Genomic DNA, 9,677 nt, shown 5'->3' on the forward strand with positions numbered 1-9,677 from the left:
ATCTAAAGCAGAAGACAAGGCCAAGGAAAAAGTGGAATGGAGGAAGGCACTCCAAGAAAAATTGAAAAACACAAGAAGTGTGCAAAAGTCCTAAATCAAGGAGAGGCGCATAAGAAAAAGCGCAAGTCAATACTTTCGTAAAAGAGCACAAGGCGCACATTGATTTATTTTAAGAGTATTGGGCTCTGACCTATGCAAATTGTAAGAGCGCACCTTGATTTATTTTAAGAGTGGTGTGCAAATTGTAAAGGTAGATGGGTGGTAGGAAGGAAGTTAGGAAGATAGGAGAACAATGGATAAAAGGGCCTAGGCTATGGCCAGCCATGTAAAAAGGGGATGACCGCCCAAAGGGGATTTAGGGCTTTGTATATAAAGTCGAAAAGATGAATGAGAGCTCATTCTTTGGTGTGTGGCAAAGTGGACTCTTATTTTTCTGCTCTCTTCTTTTCTCTTGCTTGCTTGTGAGTGCTTGAGGAAGGGAGTGTGAGTGAGTGAGGGAGTGAGTGTGTGAGGGTGAGGGATCTTGGAGGTGAAGCCCTCCTCCATCTCCTCTCTTCATCTTCTCTTCTCTTCTCTCATCTCTCGCGTGACTATGGAGAATGGAGCTTGGAGGTGGAGGTCTGAGGATGCTTGAGCTTGCATCAAGAATCGTGGAGCTATCGAAGTGCTTAAGAGAGGAAGCAACTCAATCGGGCATCAAGGTAAGCTCACTACACTCATAGAGATGGATGACACTATTAGCCGTTGGCTTGACACTACATTTACCCTTAGAATGGTGTATTACCTTAGTTATTACTATTTCCTATGTGAAGCAGCCTTTATATGTCTTATGAAGTTCACTGCCTCATGAAGTGCAGTTTTGGGGCAGTTGCAAAAACGTGACCTGATGAGGCATTTTGTGTGTTCTTCTTGTCTATCTGATCATTTATGATGATTACGCCTGATGTATGGTGTTTCTACCTAATTATGAAGAGGATCTAGTAGTTGGCGCCATCATGGCTGGATTCTTGATCTCGTTTGTAGCATGTCTTGTGTGATTCATTCTCTGTTTTTTGATTAGTAGTGCTGAATATAGTGTATCTATGCTTTCATATGGTTAGTTCTGAGTTTCTATAATTTCTGGGTGTGAGATAGGTATTTGCTTCATGAAGTATTCTCTATTAATTTATGTATTCTGCATAGAAAGGGCAGCAACACTTTGGCGATCTTGCCATTGCCTTCTTGGAACCTTTGTGTCAAAACATTATTCAAAATGATGAAGGTTAAGCCCAGATGTTCAAAGTTGCTGTATGAAGCAACAGTTTTCTGTGTGAAGCAGAAGTTTTCTGCATGGAGAAGAAGAACTAGAATCAAGACAATTCAACTCTTTTTATGTGGTTTTCTATTTTTGAATGCTGAACCATAGTCGAAATACTTTTCTTTGATGATATATATATCTGAAAATCTAGTTGCTTCCTGGGGCAGTGGTATATTGCTTCAAGCAGCATGATGCAGATTAAAGGTTTAACTTCGCATTTCCGCATATATGTCAGAGAATTACCGATACCGATCAAATGTTATTCTAACCCGAAGCAAATCCAGAGAATTACAGGAGTTATTGGCAGGACAACATAGGGAGTTATTGCAGAATGACAGCCGGGAAGCAGGAGGAATTGACACCCTGGATGAGGAGGAGTTTCCATCTTTTGGAGAGGAGTTCCAGGATGTTGGTACCTCTGTTGGTACCGCTACTGTGTATCATTTCCCTGCATTGTCCACCAAATCTCGCTCAAGCTCTCTTGAGGAAGCAAAAGGAGTACCTAACTTGCAAGATCTTTCAACTCCTCCGGATCGTGCAGCACAACGATTACAACATTTGGTGTTAGGAAGTACAGTTCTGTTGAGGAGACAAATGGGTACTGCTAGGAAGTCTTTAACTTTTGATCCCTTCCCCCTATTAAAGAAGAAGAAGTTTTGAACTATGAATCCCAATCCACCACTTAACCCTAAGGTTAGGGCATCTAAATTCTCAAGAAAGAAGAAAGAAGACCCGGATTGTCATGTCGCTCAGTTTGAGACAAGGTGGGTGGCTAGTGGCTTCAACAATATGTTTAGGGATCAAGTCAAATTACAGCAGTTGCGGCAACTTTCAAGGGTAAGGCTATGGATTGGTATAGTACTTATGATGCTGGATACTTTACCACATATGGTGACCTTAAAACCGCTTTCTTAAGTAGGTTTAGAAAGCATAAGACAGCTACTGATGTGTTGAAAAGGTTGAAGCAGATCAAGCAGAAGACAATGTTAGTGCAGGATTATGCACAAAAATTTAAAAATCTATTAAACAGGTTGAATCAGGAAGATAGACCTTCTATGGAGTTACAATACTCTTATTTTGTTAAGGGTTTGGACAAAGCTATTGCAGCAACAATTGCTAATGCAGAAATTGGAAACAATAATAGTATAGATCAACTAGTTGAAGCAGCTCAGTGGGTGGAAAAGAGACTTGGTAAGAGTAGATCCAAGAAGAAGAGTAAAAATGACTCTTCAGACTCTGACTCTGATGGTTCTAATTCAGAGGATAGTAGTGAGGAGGGAGATACTTCATCATGCTCTGAGTCGAAAATCGAATCAAGTGACTCAAATGATGATTGAAGCAAGCGGAGAAAGAAGAGATACAAAAAGAAATCCAAGAAAGATAAAACCTCTTCTAAGGATAGCAAGAAGGGGAAAGAGAAAGAGGAAAAAACAGCCTTGGGAAAAAGGTTGGAAAAGAAAATTAAGAAGCAACTGTTGGAGATGGGAGTATTGACAACTTCCAAAAGTGTAAAGTCATGTACCATTTGTCAGAAAGTGGGCCATGAGGCTAGAGAATGCTGGTATAATCCAGTTGTACGGAATGCAAGGCAGGAACATCATCTCCAGCGGCACCAGTTAACCAAATTGCACCTGAATTGGCATAGCAAAGAGGATTTAGAGGCTTTGGTAGGAAGGGTCAACCACCTAAGCAATGGGGTAATGACCAGCCAAGGCAGTGGAATAATGTTCAACAGAGGCAGCGAGGACCTTGCTATTACTGTGGCAGGCAGGGACACTTGTCTGGACCTAACTCTGAGTTATGGGTACGCCATAGGACTGAAAGGGGAATGTAGACCGGGGAGCAGCAAGAAATGCAACTGGCAGGATTACCCCGTGGACAGCAACCACCGGCACCTGCAGCAGTAGTCCTAGTAGAGTTACCTGTAGAAGTCATGGAGAGCGAGGCAATAAGTCATCAAAAGAACTAGCAAGTTCATGAAGCTTTATAGAAATTTGGCCATTACCAGAGCAAAAGCGAAGCAAAATATTAATTGGGAAGATCAAGAAAAGGCTAGGGAAGTGGCTTCCAATGGAAGTTATGAAGTTGCAAAAAAAAACAGTCTTCAAAACAGCTTAAAGTTGCAGAATTGCCTTATGAAGTTCAAGACAGTCAGCTGCTTCATGAGGAAAATCAGAAGGATATGCTTGTGTCAGGAATGCAGTTCAGTGAACAGTCACAAAGTTTGAAGCCTTATGAGGCATTGCATGGTTCTCATGAGTTGTTTGTTGCACTAACCAAATCTTCATTACAGTTGACTTTGGAACAAATCCTTGATTTAATTCCAGGGTTTAAAGAAAAGCTTTTAGCTAAGATTATGTTGAATCAGGATGAAGTGTTTAAGCATTATGCTATGGATCGAGAACAGACCTCGGACTGTCAAGCGGTGATTCCCACATAGATGGAGGTGGTAGACTATAAGGTTCCGACTATTCAAATTGACTATTTGGGTAGCAAGTTTGATGATGTTCTTCTAGATGGAGGTTCTGGAGTTAATATTTTGCTTGAAGAGATGTATTTGGCACATTAAGTTGCAAGGACTTGTGGCAGCACCATTTCAAGTTAAAATGGCAGATCAAAGAAGAATTCAGCCATTGGGAATATTAAAGAATCAGCTTATTCGGATAGCCCGGCTGAAGTTCAAGGTTAGTTTTGTTGTTCTTTGTATGGAAGGTTTAGGGGATTCATATAAGATGCTGTTGGGAAGACCGTGGATTAGACTAGCCAAGTTGAAGCAGGATTGGGGCTCAGATACAATGACTATTCCTCATGGAAGTAAGGAGGTCAAGTTGTCCACAAGTAATCAGGTAATTTTGGAACCTAAGTACTGTCTGCTAGTTGCTCAAACAATTACTATTGCACCTGAGATTGAGGATGATGAGGAGGAACTTTTTATGCGAGCTAACCCCACAGTTGTGCCAGTTTTTGAAGTGGATGTTCAGAAAATTTTGGCTCAATATAGGGTATTTCCAGAGGTATTATCATCAGAAGTGGTTTTATCTTCAGAGCAGAGCAGTTACCCCATGCATCAGCAGTGTAATTTGATGCAGCAAACTGTTTGCCCCATGAAGCAGGACAGTGACTTCATGGAGCAAAGTAGTGATTTCATGTAGCAGAATAGTAATTTGGTGGTGGAAAGTAATGTTACTTCTGAGGGAAGTAAAAACACTGATTTGGGAACACTTAAAGTCCAAAAGAAGCCTTCTTTGGATGCAGAGGAGGATTTAGACAAAGCGAGTCAGCAAGCTATTATAGATGCAGAGATGTAATATGAGCATACCATGCACAAGTCAGCTAGAGTCTTTGAGGATGATGTCCAAGAAGTGTATTTGGAAGCTGAAATAGGCTCTAAGCCGATAAAGGTGAGTATTTTCGTCGAGGAAGACTTCAAACAACAATTAATTAAGTTGTGTAAGGACTTTCAGGATATTTTTGCTTGGGAATATACGGATATGAAGGACTTTGATCCAAAGGTGTGTCAGCATAGAATTAATTTAAAGGCAGATGCAAAGCCGGTTATGTAGAAACGGTATCATATGAATCCTAATTATGCTAAACAGGTGAAGGAAGAGATTGACAAACTTCTTTGAGTGGGTTTTATCCACCCTGTTAATGAAGTGACTTGGTTGTCACCAATTGTGGTGGTGCCTAAAAAGAATGGCAAAATACGGGTTTATGTAGATTATAGAAAGTTGAATGCGGCAACTATTGCTGACCCATTCACTCTTCCATTCACAGATTATTTATTGGATGATGTGGCAGGTCATGAGATTTATAGTTTTTTGGATGGTTTCTCTGGCTACAATTAGATTTGCGTGCATTCGGAAGATATGGATAAGACAACTTTCATAACTGAATGGGGTGCCTTTGTGAGTATTGTCATGAATTTTGGTTTGAAGAATGAACCCCCAGAATTTCAGGGTGTAGGTCATAAAACCTTTGATCCTTATCTTACATCTTTTATGAGGGTCTTCATAGATGATTTTTGTGTATTTGGTAAGAAAGTGGATCATTTGCAGCATCTTAGACTTTGTCTTGAAAGATGCCGTCAATTTGGCATGTCCCTTAACCCTTTCAAATCTGTTTTTGCTGCTAAAAGAGGAGTTCTATTGGGGCATATCATTTCAGAAGAGGGTATGGCTATTGATTTAAGGAAGATTCAAGCAGTTCAGAAGGTTGTAGTACCTAGAACAGTTCAAGAAGTGATGCGCTTTGTGGGGCAGGTCAAATGGCACAGCAGGTATTTGAGGTATATAGCTCATATTTGTGCTCCACTAACATTGCTAACCAAGAAAGGGGTTCGGTTCGTGTGGAGGCATGACCAGGATAAAGCTTTTGCTATATTGAAAAAGATGTTGGTTGTAGCACCAATTTTGCAACCGTCACAATGGGATATTCCGTTTCATGTATTTGTGGATGCATCTGATATTGCAGTAGGTGCAGTCTTGATGCAGGAAAGGGTTGTTGGTTGGTTCAGACTTGTCTATTATGCAAGTAGATGGCTTACAACAGCTGAGAAGAATTATACTGTTACTGAACGGGAATCTTTGGGGATGATCTTTGCATTGCCAAAATTTAGACATTACTTGTTGGGGAGCCAAGTTATTTTTCATGTGGATCATCAGGCTTTGTTGTGTCTTATTAACAAGCCACAGCTTACAAGAAGATTGGAAAGGTGGATGTTATTATTGCAAGAGTTTCATTACAAAATAATACATACACCATGTAAAGAGCATGCAGTGGTTGATTTTCTGAGTAGAATTGAGTCAGTGGACCCTGTATTGGGAGTGAATGATCAGTTGCCTGATGGAGAATTATTCAATGTTCAAGTAAGTCAATTCAATTCCTTCTATGATCAAATGTTATAGTTTTTGCTTCATGGAGTGATGCATGCAGATTTGTCTAGAGACCACTGTAGAAGATTGGCATTACAAAGCAGGAGTTATCAAGTTATTTTGGGAGTTCTTTACAAGAGAGGCATTGATAATGTGCTAAGAAGGTGTGTAATTGTTCAAGAGCAGCATGCAGTTCTCCATGAAGCACATGCAAGAATCACTGGAGGGCATTTCTCTGGTCAGATTACAGCTAGAAAGGTTCTTCAAGCGGGATTGTGGTGGCCAATTGTACTCAAAGATGCTCATCAATATGCTAAAGAATGCATTACTTGTATGAAGGAGGGTCAATCTCAATCTCGGGATCGAATGCAAGATCATCCAGTTTTACCTTTGGAACCATTTCAAAAGTGGGGTATTGATTTTGTGGGCCCCATCAAGCCAACTGCTCGTCAGAGTAAGAATCAGTATATTTTGGTTTGTACCGATTATTGTACTAAGTGGGTTGAAGCCAAATCATTACGGGATAATAAAGTGGCAAGTGTAGCTCAGTTTTTGTACTCTAATATCATGACCCGTTTTGGATGCCCCATAGAGTTGGTAAGTGATCAGGGTAAACATTTTCTGAATGAAGTAATCAAAGAGCTTACTGCTAAGCATATGATCCTTCATAAGAAGTCTACACCCTATCACCCTCAAGCAAAAGGACAAGCTGAAAGTTCAAATAAGATTTTACTCCGAATTCTTAAGAAAATTGTTGCTGATAACCGTAAGGATTGGGATACAAAGTTAGATTCGGTATTATGGTCCTTTCGTACAGCATATAAGGTGTCAACATGCTTGACTCCTTTTAAGTTGGTTTATGGACTTGAGGCAGTTGTCCCCATGGAGTTCTTGGTGCCTAGTTTGAGGATAGCGGTTGCTTATAGGTTGTCTCTTGAAGAATCACTTCATGATAGGCTGCAGAAGTTGTTGCAGTTAGAGGAAGATCGGATTATAGCTCACTACCTTCAAGGGGTGGTGCAATCAAGAAGACAGGCATGGGTTAATAGGCATATTAAAAAGAAGATAATCAAAGAAGGGGATTTGGTTATGGTGTATAATTTGCGGCTTGGGAAGCATCCAAGGAAGTTAAAGTTAAGGTACACCGGTCCCTATGAAGTTTTGAAAGATGTTGGTTAAGGCACTTTTGTGTTGGCTACTTTACAGGGTGAAATTATTAAGCCTGCAATGAATGGATTTAGATTAAGAAGGTTAGTTCAACTGGATTATGATAAGGTACTCTATGAAGTTGAACAGGAACCTACAGTTGCACTAAATTTGGTTCAAATTCCAGCACTGTTGCCTCATGGAGTAACCTGTGGCATTTTACCTCATGGAGCACTTTATGATTCTATGAGTCTCATTATTGTTTTTAGGGTTTCTTGGCTTGATTTTTGGCAAAAAGAACCACTCTTTTATTGTGAGTTATTAGCAGATAATTTTATCTTGTATATCACTTGTGGTGTACATGAAGAAGTTATGCAGACTTCAGTAGTGCTCTATGAAGTGCAAGCTATTTGGCAATTGTTCTATCTCATTTTAAAGGTTCAATGGTGCTACATGAAGTGGTGGCAATATATGACATTCAAAGCTGGCTCTTGGAATTTACTTTGTGAGGATTATCATTTTAAAGTTTTTTGTCCTGCAATCATGATTGGGCAAAGTGGTATCATGGCCATGGAAGATTGTGCTTTGAAAAGATATTTACCTTTCAACTTGGGATGTTTATGTGATGGTTTAGAAGATCAACTGTCTTTAACTCTAGTTCTGTTTGGTATTTTCATTGTGTGAACTTATAAAGTTTCAGTTGCATGAGGTGGGTTTGAAGCGACAAGATTCTCATGTTCAACTTACAGGGAGTACAAGTGGCAATCAGTATGTTACCATATCTCTTTTTTCAAGGAGTTTAACTCATAGTTAGGTAAGGCAAGTGGAAAAAGAGCAAACTATGGCTAAGAAGAGTTGTGTGTTGTCGCCTGCGCCAATTTAGAAGCATCTCCCTGCGATTTCACGTCATCAATCTTCATCATTTTCTCCATCTCTCTTTATTCCTAATCCACAGCAGGTCATCGGTGATGCAGCTATGGTGAAGACAAGGCAAAGGAAGAATTCGAAACTCCCTGTTTAGAGGGCACGACAACAGCCAAGAGCAGTCCAAGAGCATGATGAAGACTCTAGTGATAGCCCACCTGATGCAACGCCATCGAAAGTCAAGGACTCCACACCAAAAACGTCTTCTATTATGTCAAGTGAAGATGAGGGTGAGTTGGCTACTCCTATGCTTGATTGCTCTATACTCATGGATACCAAAGAACCCAATACCAGGGGCTGGTTAAGGAAAATTGGGTTGCTTGATTTCATGGAGCTACCATGGGATGCTTGGGGAAATAACACACATGCTCAACAACAGTTACTTATGATTAGAGAAAGTGGCAAAGTTGGTGGGAAATTGGAGCTTATTCTTGCTCTACTAGCACATGTTTTCTCTCTTGAGCTTAATGATCGGCCAAAGCATTGGCAGGGCACGGATGAAGCTATGCAGAAAGAGTTTGGGCTTTCTACAAGTGTTAGAAATCAATATGTGTTAAGGCATGCAGATGCAAAGAGGAGGTTTTTCATCAAATGGTTCATGCAGCGGTTCTTATTGTTCATAAAGGCTGATGTAATAACAAAGAACACCTTTGGTATTTTATGGTATGCAAAAAATGTTGGGATTCCAAATTGGTTAGCAACTCTATATGACAATTTGATGCAGGAAGTTCATGTGCCAACAATTTGCAAGCAGCAGAAAAGTAGACTTGGACCTATGTTGGCTGGTTTATATGCTCATCTGCAGGTTGTATGTCCAACATTGCATCCGTCTCTTTGGGAATCTCCGAGTGTAGACAAGGTTACTACATTTAAAAGGCAGAAATTAGTGGATGGGATAATGGTTGACTGCTATGATAAAGATTTGTCTCACGATCATGCATTGGGTGATCTTGAGAATGTCAAGTCAAAGGAGTTTGTGGATCCTTTGTTTATGACTTTTTCATCTCATGAAGCTTCACATGCTAGTACTTTAGGATGTACTGTGCCTTTAGATAAATGATGATGTTAAGAATGAGAATGTTCATGAGGATGTGCTCATTACAGGGGTTAAGAAGAAGGTTAGATTCTCCAAGTTGAAGATGGAGACTATGCCTATACCAAAGCACAGTGATGCTATACAGCAGCATATGGGTTTGTCTTATGACAGGGAAGTGGTTCATGATGGATATGTTCCTCAAAGTCTTGGTGAAGCTTGTTTTTTGGTTGCAGGATTACATCGGTTCATGAAGGATATGCATGCTAATGGTGCTGTTAAGTTAAATGTGGTGCAATCTTTGCAGGAGCAGTTAGAGTCCATGAAAACTAAAAGAGATTCTATGCATGTTGAAATGGAAAAAATGAAGGAATTACATGAGAATGAGGTTGGTGCTTTGAAA

This window comes from Lygodium microphyllum, unplaced genomic scaffold (genome assembly GCF_053477565.2).
Source record: "Lygodium microphyllum isolate KBCC unplaced genomic scaffold, Lygodium_microphyllum_v1.1.10 scaffold_33, whole genome shotgun sequence".
NCBI lineage: Eukaryota > Viridiplantae > Streptophyta > Polypodiopsida > Schizaeales > Lygodiaceae > Lygodium > Lygodium microphyllum.